A 14,845-nucleotide genomic window follows, 5' to 3' on the forward strand; every position below is an offset into this window, starting at 1 on the left:
CCAACCCAACCTAACCCCCCTTAAAATTCGAGTTGGATTGAGTTGGATTAGGCTATTTGTTTTTTTTATTTTTTATTTTTTTAGTTACATTTTTTATTAATTTAAAATACTTAAATTTGTGTACATAACATATTAATAACTAAAATTTCATAAAACTTAAACGTAAAATATCAAAATCCAAGATATTTGTTACAAACTTCAAACAAACATCATAAAAGTATACATATGTAATAATATTAGAAATTCGATTTAGGTTGGGACAACCCGAATTTTAAAAATTGTAACCCAAACCCAACTCAACTCAAAAAAATCATAACAAATTCAACCCAAGCCAATCCGAAATTAAAACTAATTGAACTCAACATTTACAGCTTGAGTTAGATAGTCTAGGTTCTTTAGATTATTGGGTCATTTGAAGACCCAAATGATTATTCAACGAAAAGTCGAGGTTAAAAGTAAAAATCTTAAAACATAGAGATTAAATTAAGACAAAAAGTAAGATTAAAAGCGTAATTTCGGAAAGATGGTTAGAATTAATTGGTGTGCGTAAATGTCAACAAATGAAGGGGCTTTGGAAAGGTGGAGAATTGTTTATTTAATTGGGAAATTGAAAGGGGGAATGAACGTGGGGGGGCAAAAGAGTGAGTTATACGAAAATAAAAGGGGGATTTTATTGATCGAAGGAGTGGGGAAGCCAAGGGGGGAAGCATGAAAAGGGGAGAGTGTATGAATGAGGACGAAGCATTGTAGATCTTTTGTATTATTGGGATCAACCAAACAGGGAACCGCCAAACTCTCCTCAATCCTTAGGACAGACGTTGGTTTTGTTTCATTCCTTTTTCTTTTTCTTCTTTTTAATTTTAATTTTAATTTTCATTTTGCCAGCTGTCTCCATCTTTCTGATTCCCTTCTTCTTACTATTGGCTACTCTTCTCCTCCATCCATCCAACCATTTTTTTCTTCCTTCTTCCCAACTAGTTTATATTCTTTTTATGAGATTCGGATTCACCTTTGATACTAATTATCTACGTAATAAATATTAATCAGATTTTATTCTCGAGATAATTACTTATTTAAGCAAGTCGTCGTGAGTCATCATAATTGAATGTATAAGCATGTAACTGTAAAAGTGTTTTTTATTCTTTGGGAGCATTTATATTCATCTAACAATGACAATCTTGTTGAATTAATGATTTTTATTTTAGGAGTTCGATTGTATTTTGCAATATGGCTTAGTGGTGGAGACTAGCTCAAATCTACAATGTAAATAATACTGTTAAGTATATGTTGTTGAAATAAATGATACGTGTGACTTTCTGTTTAGAGTTGCATTCTTTCATGGATTGATATGTCTTTTCAAATTTTAACCAATTTGAAGAAGATACATGAACTATTCCAATGGTTGTTGATTAGTTTATAAATATGTCTCTTCTTCAAGTTGAATTTTCACTTTTTCATAAGTAGTTTTCTCCCATCCAACTAATCTCTCCCATTTATAAATTCGTTGAAGTTCGATTTATTTCACAAAACAAAGTTTGTTGGATCTTGTGGACGATGTGTTACTTCCATAAGAAAGGTAATCCGTTCTATCATAAAAGACAATTACTCTTTAAACTTAGGCACTAGAGCGAGTAAAATTATTTTAAAGAGACCACGTGAATTCGATGGACTCAGATTCTCTCAGGTGTACAAGATTATGTGTTTTTATGATTGGGCAGATATCAATATATGCTCCTGAACTTTGGGATTATGTCAATTTAAACTTTAAACAAATAATTGTATCAATTTAAACCCAAAATTTTGAGTTGGATCAATTTAAACACCAAACTAATAATTGTGTCGATTTAAACCATGAACTTTTATAAGTGTATAAATTTAAACATGATTTTCATAATTGTATCAATTTAAATCTCCTGTTATGTTTTATTTGGATGAATTCATGAATGTTCAGAATATTAATTAATATATTTATGAAAGTTCATGGTTTAAATCGATACATTTATGAAAGCTCAAAGTTTAAATTAATATAATTATTAGTTTGGGGTTTAAATTAATACAATTTGTAAAATTCAGCATTTAAATCGATGCAACCTCCAAAGTTTAGAGTTTTAAATCGATGCAACCCCAAAATTTAAGGTTTAAATTGATACTATTACTAGTCTAGGATTTAAATTGATACAACCCAAAATTTAGGAGTATAAATTAATATTTTTCTTTTTATGATATTATGTTGTATTATTCATATAACATATGCTCAAGACTCTTGAGAATCAAGTCTTCAAGGTCTTTTGCCAATCGAACATAACTTAGATAGTTGAGACATATCTTAAAAAATGTGTTGTTAAGCTACGTCTTGTAATGTTCTTATCTATACATTAAATATTGTATACATTAGTTTATAAATAATTTAATTGAGTCCAACTACAACGATCATTAGTGTTGATTGACAATCGATCATATTCCATTAGAGAATTTTAGATTTGGATGGATTACACTCCATTTTATTTGGATGAGCTAGTTAGTTCGGGCTTAAACAATATTATCTTAGCACATCATTCAAAAGCAAAAGCTCAATCTTTTCCACGTGCTTATGAGTTTCAAATATCACAAGAAGCATCAAAAGAGGCAAAGGGCAATAACGACACAATGTGCTCAACTAAACTCCTCCCCATGAAGACAAAGGGCTCATTAATTAATATATGTTAAATTAGGTTAAAGATTAGTTAAAACAAAGTTGATGGTGAGATTTGGGTAATCAGAATCTATATCTTTGTGGAATATAACGGCAATGGGGCTTAGCTGGTCGATACAGACCGCAGACAAACTCAATCTTCATCCGATAATCTTGCTTCACTTCACTTACGTGCTTACATTTTTTAAATAATATTAGCAATTCAATTAAAATCACATTTTTATTCTTTCAACTTTTCACTGTGTTTCATTTTCGACATCAAACTTTTAAAATATATAGTGTATTTACTCTAGAAATTTTTTAATATATATGAATTTATTTAGATAATTGAACTTAAAAAAAAAAAAAAAAAAAAGTTTAGATGGGCCAAAATAGTATAAAATATGTACTATGTTGATACCAAATTTTGATCAAGGTCATTACACCTGGCCTCCACGTGATAATAATCGTGAATTTGTTATTTAGGAAAGAGAGAACCTTCAAAACAAAGCAAAAGGGCTTCGATCACTACCAGAAAAATCATTTTTAGTGACAATTCTTTAATGACGTAGCCAAAATTTGTTGCAAAATGCTAATTTATAACGACACGTCAGAAAACATGTTACAAAAAACTATGATTAGCGGTGAAGTCTAAATCGATGTCACTAAAAGTTTCTATGACATATTAAACCGCGTCACCGAAAGTTTATAGTTTTTAACAACATATTACTGCATCACTAAAAGATTTGTATTTTTTTTGTAAAAAAAAGAATGAAATATAATTTAAAAAGTAAAAACGTCTATATTTTCCTTTTTCCCTCATTCATCTTTAGTTTTTTTTCATTTTCCTCTTTTTCTCTCATTCCCTCCATCTTCATCAGTGACGTAGCCTTTCTGTTTTACTATTTTTCATCTCTATTTTTGGGATTGAACTTACTATTACTAATGGAAAAATTGTTGCACTTTTTCTAAATTGAACATATTTGGGACAACTTTAAAATATTTAGTTAAGGTTCTATAGGTCTTAACATGCTTTGTACTGTTTCTGTAATAACATAAAATTTGGGGTAATTTTTAATTTAATTATCTTAAATATTTAGGTTTCATTTTAAGTTTTGAGGCAAAAATTGAATTATTTAGGTTAAGATAATTCAATTTAAATTTGATTGGTGGGAATTTATTTCAATTTAGAGAAGATTTGAAATTTTGGATATATTTGAGGTGGATTAATCGATTTGAAGATAATTCAATTTAATTTGTTGGAAATGAAGGATTTGGAATTTTAAATTTAATTTAAGGAGAATTTTGTTTTATTTCAAAATTTAATTTAATTTAGGAAATTGAATTAGAATTAGAAGACTTAGAAATTGTTTATAATTTGGCAAAGAAATAAATTTTAATTTTTATAGATAATTGGTTTAAATTTGTTGGCAAAAGGGATTGAGATTTAAAATTCAAGAAGATTTTGGTATATGGGATTGGAGAGGGAAAAGGAAAGAATTTTGAAAATTATATATGTGTTTATATATTTTCTTTTAGGGTTATCCCAGGCACCATATAGGATGGCCCCAACAAAACTGGGGGAGTTAAAAGTTCAGTTACAGGAACTTGTGAATAAAGAGTACATTAGACCCAGTGTGTCGCCTTGGGGAGTGGTAGTCTTCTTTGTCAAGAAATACGGTACTCTCAGATTATGTATAGACTATAGACAGTTGAATAAGGTGACCATTAAGAATAAGTACCCATTGCCTCCTATAGATGATCTCTCTGATCAGTTAAAGGGAGCCACAGTGTTCTCTAAGATAGATTTGAGATTAGGTTATCACCAGTTGAAGGTGAAAGAGTAAAACAACATGCAGTGGAAGTATCAATGATCCATAAGCTTTCTAATTCCTTAATTTTAGCAAAAACTAAAGCATGCTCTTCTCAAAAAGTGGGTTTTATGAACATACCTTTGATGAACTCTCCAAGAAAACGCTTGTTCAGCTGTTGTCTTCACTTGTTATCAATGTGAACCACCTCAAAGTCTTCTCTACTATGCTCTTGGAGCTTTAGGCAGAGTTGTGGGACTCAAGAACAGCTTGAACATGTGAAGAAATTAGAGAAACTCACAACAGCTTGACTGAAGAAGACAACTTCTTCTTCAGAAAAATTTCTCTCGAAATTCTGTATTATTCTTCTCTCCAACAACTCCAGTCTTCTTTATATATATTTGATGAACATGCAAAGAGATGGAATGCATGGCTTGCAGCTCATGTTTGGAGAATCAAAGTAGAGAAGATAATGTTTTTTCTGTAGCATAAGATGATGATAATGGAAAAAACCCATTTTCCATTTTTGTGCAACATGCAAACGATTTTCCATTCTTTTTAAAACAAAAAAAAAAATTAATTCAAAATTTGATTTTCTTAAATTAATTTCATAAATTAATTTTAAAAAATAATTAATTTAATATCAAATATTAAATTAATTTTTGCACAATAATCATCTTTATATATTTAAATCATATTTAAATATTTATTCTCTTGCTCCGTTAATTTGAACGTTTCAAAATAATCTCTCAAGTTACCCTAAAGATTATCCATTTACGAGCTATAGGGGGACCTCGCGGACCTACAGATCATGGGCTCCAATGATTCGAGATTAATTGGCTAAACTCATTAGTCTGATCTAACCCCATTCGTTAACTAATGGGATACTTCACTATAGCCCATAATTGAACTTCCCTCACTGTAAATATATTATATCCACTTAATAACCATAATCAGTAAGTCAATCATTCAGAGTTTGTTCGTAATCACAGCTAGGTCAAAAATACCGTTTTACCCCTGTGACTACATCTTATTCTTAAGTTCTTACTGATCCTCTAATAAACAATTCTGATTCATAATCTCTATGAATTAAATCTTTTCTCCATCATGAGAAGGCAGGGCCCCGATTGTTCAAGACCTGGAGTCAGTACTTAAGAGAACAACCTATCTGCTAACCCTAAATAGTGAAGGAGTGAATTTCATCTTGCAAGGCTATGTCCCCAGCTATTCATCCGGTCTTATCCTCAAAATGGTAAGTTTATTGAGCAGTGCTGTTGGACTACTCTCACCGTTTGCAGATCAAAGGATAATCCCGAATAAACAGGAGTTCATAGCTAGCTCAGGATTAAGATCGAGTTAACCTAGGTTATATAATAAATGAAATAGTCAGTTTTAACAGTAAACAGTCGTTATAAAGAAAAGTGACTATTTTCGTAGTCCAGTCTATATGCAAACTCATTACGTAGGATGCCCCCACTCTCATGTCTCAACATGAACGATTTGTGGATCACATCGTTTATAGTACCTTACAACTTCTTGTAACAAATACAGAGTGGGTCGCATCCAATAGTGTTACCAGGATGAGATACCCAATTTCATCCATATACTTATTAGACCATTTAGGCTATATCCTGTCAACTTGATTCTGTTTATGTCACTACATAAAATTACAGCATTCAGACTATAGCCAAGGATGCGTTTATTGGATTTTCATTAAGATGTAAAATCAACATGTCGTTGTTATTGATAAAATAGAATGTTTAACACGAACTGCGAGTTCTAGGACATTCCCAACAGAAGGTGAAAGAAACAAATGTTCCAAAGACTGCTTTCAGAACTAGGTATGGACATCATGAGTTCCTAGTAATGTCGTTTGGATTGACGAATGCTCCTACGATATTTATGGACTTGATGAATAGGATATTTGATCTTTATCTGGATTAGTTTATGATAGTTTTCATAGACGATATACTAGTATATTCTAGTAGTGCAGAAAAACACAAGGAAGATCTGAGGATGGTGTTGCAAATGCTAAGAGAAAATAAGTTATATGCAAAGTTTAGTAAGTGTGATTTTTGGTTAAACCAAGTCGTATTCCTTGGGCATACAGTTTCAGCTGACGAAGTTAGCGTAGATTCCCAAAAGATAGAAGCAATAGTCAACTGGGAACGACCCATGACTGTAATAGAGGTACGCAGTTTTTTGGGTTTAGCAGGTTATTACAAGAGATTCGTGGAGGGCTTTTCTAAAATAGCTCTACCATTGACAAACCTGACCAGAAAAGATGCGAAGTTTGAATGGTCGCCAGAATGCGAGCACAGTTTTCAAGAGTTGAAACAGAGGTTAGTGTCAACACCAGTGTTAACTTTACCTACACTAGGTAAAGAGTTTGAGGTTTATTGTGATGGCAGAAAGGAAAGGTAGTAGCCTATGCTTTTCGTCAGTTAAAGAAGCATGAATGTAACTACCCTACGCATGATTTAGAGTTAGCAGCAGTTGTGTTGGCTCTAAAGTTGTGGAGACATTACCTGTTTGGTGAACGTTGTCATATATTCACTGATCATAAAAGTCTGAAGTATATCTTTAATCATAAAGAGCTAAACTTGAGACAGAGAAGATGGATTGAGTTGATCAAAGATTATAACTGTACAATTGATTACCACCCAGGTAAAGCGAATGTGGTGGCTGATGCTCTAAGTCGAAAGACCAGATCAGCCAGAGCTGTTATCTGTTCAGTGAAAGGTGTACTGATACATGAGTTGTATAATACTAAGGCAACATTATCAATTGGTCAAACAGAAGGTTTACTAGCTTCATTTCAAGTACGTCCTACTCTCGTAAAAGATATTCTACGTGAATAGTTAAAATATTCCGATCTTCAGAAGTTAGCTGAAGAAGTAGGTAAAGGTTTGAGAACGAACTACCAGTTAAGAGCAGATAAAGTGCTATTAAAAGAAGGTAGGGTATGTGTACCTAATAACTTAGCACTTAAATAGGCTATTCTGGAAGAGGCACATAGTTCGGCTTATGCTATACATCCAGGCAGTACGAAGATGTACAGAACATTAAAGAGATCGTACTGGTGGCCTGGTATGAAAAGAGAAATAGCAGAGTATGTTGACAGATGTTTAGTATGTCAACAAGTTAAGCCTGAATGACAGAGGCCAGCAGGATTGCTTAATCCACTCCCAGTACCAGAATGGAAATGGGAGCATGTTACAATGGATTTCCTGTTAGGTTTACCTAGGACACCAGCGAGCTATGATGGTATATGGGTAATTGTGGATAGATTGACAAAGACAACTAAGTTTTTACCTGTTAAAGTTACTTTTAGCCTAGACTAATTATTTAAGATGTATGTTGATCGAATTGTGATTCAGTTTGGGGCTCCAGTTTCGATTGTATCAGATCGGGATTCCAAGTTTACATTAAAGTTTTGGTCTAGCTTACAGAAAGCTATGGGCACCAAGTTATATTTCAGTACAGCTTTTCATCCACAGACGGATGGCCAGTCTAAACATATGATTTAGACACTAGAGGACATGCTGAGAGCATGTGTATTGCAGTACAAGAGCAGTTGAGATACGCATCTGTTGTTGATTGAATTTGCGTATAATAACAGTTACTATTCGAGTATCGGAATGGCACTGTATGAGGCACTATACGGAAGACCATGTAGAACTCCGATATGTTGGAATGAGGTCGGTGAAAGAAAATTACTAGGCCCAGAACTTGTTCAGCAGACATCAGACAGTGTTAAGATTATAAGAGAAAATCTTAAGACAACTCGAGACAGGCAAAAGAGTTATGCCGATAAGCGGAGAAGAGAATTGGAATTTGAAGTTGGTGATAAAGTACTTCTTAAGTTGTCTCCGTGGAAAGAAATACTCAGGTTTGGTGGGAAAGGGAAGTTAAGCCCGAGGTATATTGGACCTTACGAGATAATAGAAAGAGTTAGCCCAATGGCGTATAGGTTGGATTTACCTTCAAAGTTATCTCGTATTCATGATGTGTTTCATGTGGCAATGCTAAGAAAGTATGTGCCAGATCCTACCCATGTGTTACCTGAGCAACCAGTGTAGTTGAAAGAGAATTTGTCTTACGAAGAAGAACCAGTGGAGATTCTTGACAGAAAAGAACAAGTCTTAAGGAATAAGACAAGACCATTGGTAAAGGTACTATGGTGAAACTATAGCACTGAAGAAGCAACATGGGAAGCTGAAGAGCAAATAAGAAACAAGTATCTACAGTTGTTTAATTGACGGACTTGTACCAAAATTTCGAGGACGAAATTTTCATAAGGGGGAGGTAAATGTAAACCCTGAAACCTAATTTCTCTACTTGAGTATGTTCCCTACTGAGACCAGTGTGGTGAGTAGGTTGATGTGGAAATTAATGTGTAATTGTAGAGAAAAGGGTGAAAAATTAGAAGAAAAGTGTGAATTTGAAAGCTTGACAATTAGGTAAAGCTTGGAAAAATTGGCTAAATGTAACCCATGCGTTGGAAGCTAGAAAATTGGCTAAGTGTTGTTCCATGTGTTGGCCTTGCTCATTTTAGACGGTGAAGGAAGCCAAAGTGTGGCCAAGAGAAATGCATGCGGTAGCCGATGTCTTGAGGGATTAGCAAAACGTGTGGCAGCCTCAAGTTGGATGGACATGGGCGTTGGGCGTTGGAGGTATGCGTGTGGGACGATCGTGTAGTAATGAACGGGCGCTGGATGATCGTGTAGCAAATGAGCAGCACTACACGATTGGGTATGCGATCGTCTAGTAAGTGAGCGGCACTAAACGATGAGGTAGGCGATGGTGTAGGAGGGTGCCAGGCGATCGTATATAGTGTTAAACGATGGGGCGTGGAACTACATGATCGGCATCAGCGTTAGACGATGACGCTAGGCGATGGCGCTACGCGATGGCCGTGTGCGTAGATGATGGGCGTCAGCGCTACACAATGAGCAAGAGCTGGCGGTAGATTGTGTGCTATGCGATAGGCGCAGACGCTATGCGATGGTGCTATGCGATAGCAGTACTAGATGATGAGCTAGGCGATGAGACAAGCCATGGTGGACGCATGGTGAAACGTCTTGCGTTGCTAAGGCTTACGGTACATAAGGTTGTTATGCGTTGGTAATGTGCTATGGCCGAGGACATCTGAGGGCATTGTGGGCGCATAGGACAAGGCTAATACTATGCATTGGCATTGAAAGCATGGTGTGAACTATGCAAACTGCTATATGCGTGAGACATCCGAGGGCATAGGTCGCATAGGACAAGCTAACAGTTGATAACGGGCATAAATGCACGTTATTACAAATGCTAAGTTATTAAACAATGCAGGTTTGGCGTTGATAAAATATATAAGATTGCGTCCAAAAGCATTAAGTTTGCAACATTGCGGCCACATGTGTCCATCGCATAAAAATAGTAGTTAACTTTAGTATTTTTATGCAGAAATATGCGTTGACGCAAGGCGAAAAGCGCGATCACAAGAAATCAACGGATGAGCGCAGCGTTACCACAAGTTGTGCAGTGATTTGTGCTCGCAACATTTGCTCAAGAAGGATTGTCGCATAGAGCCAGCGCAACTTGGTGGGCACATCTGGGTGAAAAGCATAATTAATCACGATGAGACAGAAAGTTGATGACAGTCGAGTCCGAATTAAGTTGACAAGTCCGCTAACGGTATAACTGTAACAGTACAACTTAGCTTTTCGGTGACAAAATATTCGGTCGCGATGCAGTCAGAGAATTAAAGCCATCCCATCTGTGCAATCATAAGAGAAGAAGCTGCCTTTCAACCCGAAGCTCTAATAAATACCAAGACAACCTCTCAGCAAAGGAGTGGGGGGAGTTCAATAGTTAGACAATATTTCTCCATAGTTAGGAATTGCATTGTTCTTAGTTTTTCTTTTATTTTAAGGCGGAAGCGAGAGAAAGCGAGATTGTGCCGATAAGTCGTTCCAGTGAACATGGAGAGTGCCGGAAGCTTCAAGATCAGAGAGAGTGCCAACTCCTGTAGAAGCAGGAATATCTTTTGAACAGAATAGAGTTGACGGTGTAAAAGTCTTGGGAAGCAAGAGATTGCTATCAGGCTCTCTAACCTTATCTTCCATTGTCATTTTGTACTTAAACTCATCTATAGAAATGAAATTTACTTCTTTATATCTGTTCACTCTCTGTTTATTACGTATGTGTAGCTAAATCTGTCGAATGGGTTGAGAAGCACTTAGCTAGCATAACTAGGGATCTTCACTCTTTGTGATTATCTTGTATTATGTATGCTTCATTCGTCCATTAGGGATACTCAGAAGGGTAGTCTAAGGACAAGATCTAAGCTTGGAAAAGTCAGGTTAGAATCTAGGCTCGGGAGAGTCAAATTAGAACGCATAATTAAGAGATAAGATCTTAGGAATAAGCACTGTTCGCTATTAACGCATCGCATTCATCCTAGAGATAGGATATGATTGTGTGCAGTCACCTTGTCTTTGTGTGCATCTCACATCATCACATAGGAAAAGAACAGAGACTTAGGAATAAGCTCTATGGACATTGTTGCATTCAACACATGTGTCCTAGAACTAGGAGCACCGCATTTGTATTGGAAAATGATTTTATGTCGCATGAGTGTAGCATGATTGCATAGTTTGACGCATTCCCGGGATATGCTAGCGAAAGACCTTCTCAACCCGTTCTCCGCATACTTAGTGTATCTACCGCATAATCGAACTTTTCTCAAATCCTCCGCATTCGTTTATTTTATTACCGCAAACAACAACCCAAAACAACTATTTGATTTCTTGGTTACCGCAAAGTTTTCTTGAAATTACCACTGCATACCGTTTTCCCTAGTCCCTGAGTTCGCCCCTGGACTTACAAGGAAACTCAGTGGGGTCTATACTTGGATTCCACTGAGAAAACTTGTTGCTCAACACAATTCCATCACTGCATTTCATTCCATAATTTCATCTCATAAAATAACACATCAATAGTATGCGTTGGAAGAGTGCTAGACATAATCGTAGTTGAGCGCATAGGCCAAAGATAAGCCATGCGGGAGAGGAAGGTATGCGGCCAAGGATGCGATGCCTTGAGTTTTTACTCAAGTGATGCGTTGATGAGAAAGCCACGAGTTGATGATGACTAACCGAGAAAAGGACATGCACAACCAAGCAATAAGGTCAGGATGAGCCTTGCGAGCATCTAGCATATGTGACCAAGTTGCGTCAATCGGATGCAGAAGGTAAGGTTGCTTTAATTTGAAATGGCACAATCGAGGTTTGTAGGTCGCATATGGGGAAAGATGCAAGGCAACAATGACTTGAAGGGTGTTATGTTGAGATTTAAAAAGACACCTCAGGGCGCAAAGATGGGATGGATGCATGCACCAAGGGGTGGTATCCAAACATAGGTATGTTGCGACAATTAGATGGACGCATATGAGGTTGGATTGACGCATTTGTGGTTAGATGGACGCATTTGTGGTTGGATGGATGCATTTGTGGTTAGATGGACACATTTGTGGTTGGATGGATGCATTTTTGGTTAGATGGACGCATTTGTGATTGGATGGATGCATTTGCCAAGATGGCTTGTGATCATGAGAGTGTGGAATGCGTCGATGGTGATGCTAAATCATCCGAACGTGTGGCTTGTTGGGAAGAAATCTTGAGCTTCAAGTAAATGAGGTGGATGCACAAGAAGACATGTAAATTTAAGCATTATGTGTTGGCTAAGAAAGAGGAGGACACCTTAGATTGCGATGGCATGAAGGTTGCATCAATAGTGTAGGGAAAAGACACTTGGACATGGGGCCAAGTAGAAGGTGTCAGCCTTGGAGAGATTTTGGACGCCTATAAATAAGGCCAAGGACTTCTCTTCAGATCATAACTCAAATTCTCTTCAAAGGACATTAAGAAGAGTGTATGAAGGCTGATTGTGAGGAAACTATGCGTTGATGAAAGAATGCATACGTTGGTAGAAAAACCATGCGTCGGTCATAAAGTTTCAAGAGGAGGAGACGTTGTTGGATAGTGAAGTCTAGAAATAGCATCAACTTGGGACGAGAATATCTCCCAGCATACTGGTGCATTTGGAGTGATTTCAAAGCCATCTGAAAGCTCCGCGAGTCTAGTTTTTAGGATAGGGTTGCCGAAGAAGAAGCTCCAAGGAATCATACTAGAAAGTGAGAAAAAGACAGAAGGGTCAAGCTGTCGGGTAAGCTTGGGCCAGTCTTGGGGATTTAATGATTCCAGCCAAACACGAGAAGTTCTGAGTTAAGATTTTAAGGTAAGATTCCTGAGACATTTTAGAGCATGTTTACAGAAGGAAGTATCTCAAGATAAGGCATAGAACTATGAGTAATCTGAGCTTTAAATTGAATCTGGATCTTAGGGTTCAAAAGGGAGCCCGAGGTAATCAAGGAACTTCTAGAGAGAAAGGTTCCTAAACGACCAAGGTGAGTGACTAAATATTTACAATATTTTAAAGAAATCGTGTTTTAAAGAAAGATTATTTTCATGCTAGCTAGTTTTACAAAGTAATTTCCAAGTAAACCATGAGTTATGTTTTAAACGCATGTCATGTATGAAAGTTTATTGAAAAACTATTTATGTGTGTTTAAATACACCAAGCATGCGTTAGTATCTTTAAATATATGTTTTCTATGCATTATGCTTTACATGCTTTAAAGAGAAAGTCATTTTATAACTAGTTTTACTTGAAACTCGATATCAAAGGACATTTTAAAAGGTATCTGACCAACTCGATATCGAAGGACATTTGAGAAGATATCCAAGTAGCTTGATACTAAAGGACAAGTTTTGAGAAAGTATCTGAGCAAAAGTACCTAAGGCATGACGGTACTTAGTATGGCCATGTGCACGTAGGTAGTTAAGGTCAGAGATTGAGCAAAAGAGTTATCTCTTGACTAGCAGTTGACGTTGGGATTTAACCACAACAGGGTTATTCTCAACTAAGGAACAGTTTTAATGTTTTCTGACAAAAATAGCTTGATATGCTTTATGCTTGGAAATGTTTATACTGCAATACAAGGTTACTGTAGAAATTTATATTTCAGTTTAATCTCTTTATTGAGACTTTTGCATGAGAATCAGTTTTCTTTCCTAAGTCACTCACTGGACTAGCAAACTCACCCCATTTTCAAATGTCTTCCTTTTCCCTAGGTAGCGGTCAAATCCTCAGGAGATAACTCTGCATCTGCTATGCCACTAAAGGACAAAGATATTGTAACCCGTCGGTTAGGTGGTTAATGTAAATATTGTACACATGTTACAGTTGTTCATATAGGGACTAAGGTTTTGGTCATCGGGACTTGTGAAACTAGTAATGTAATCACTCTAAATATGTTATGTCTTAAACTTAATAAATTTTGCCTAAGAGGCACCCGGTGTGTATGAGTTACATGTTGGTATCAGAGATTTTCGCTATATTTATTAGGCAGTAAGTGTCAACAAAAGGGTTGATAACTGCTGCAGTCATATCTTTTCCTAGGCTCAGAGAGTAGTATGGGACGGGGTGTGACATGGTGGGATCTCTTTTGTATTCTGATAGGGGGAAAAGGGAATTGTAGAGAAAATTGAGAGAGAGATCTTCTGAGCCAATTATTTTTTTCACCTCTATATCACTCTCCCATATGTATTTTGAATATAATATAACTAAAAATAATTGATGGCTAAATGTGAACTTGTATTTGTTTCTTCAAAGTTTGTAGGTTGCTAACGTTAAGAAAATTACGTCAATAAGTTGCTTCTCTAATTTAAATTCTTCAGTGGAAATATACAATTTGGAGTATTTTTCTTAATTCAAGAAGTAAATAATCATATTTTAAAGAGGTAACTAGATGTCTGAGATCACAACATGAAAGAAGAAGGTACTGATGTTGTATAAGGCTGGAGATGTTCTTGTGAGTGCGTTTAGCTTGCTTTCAAGCCAGAACACCAATATGTAGCAATGTCCATGCCATTGATGCTGTGAGAAATGCTACTCGTCAAGTCTAAAATAAGCACATTTCTTATTTCTTTTTAAAATATTTTTATTTTATTATTATTATTATTATTTAATTAGTAATGAGAGTAGAGCATATTGGGATGCACCCAACTGTTATGAATAAATTACGGAACTTCTCCCGGTGGAAAGGAAAATGGGAATCCCGTGGGCTAAGGTATTGGTTAGTAAATATGGATGTCGTCGTTGGAAGCTCATTGACCGTTCAAGCCCATTATTTTCTACGCTTTAATAGGCCCAACTGTCTGAACTAATCTGTTAGACTGGTTAACACTACAAAAACTGTAATCCGCTACTTTTGTTTTTGTTAATAGCCAATTAGAGAGCGTTTGGAACAAGG

The sequence above is a fragment of the Benincasa hispida genome, chromosome 9 (assembly GCF_009727055.1).
Source record: "Benincasa hispida cultivar B227 chromosome 9, ASM972705v1, whole genome shotgun sequence".
Taxonomy (NCBI): domain Eukaryota; kingdom Viridiplantae; phylum Streptophyta; class Magnoliopsida; order Cucurbitales; family Cucurbitaceae; genus Benincasa; species Benincasa hispida.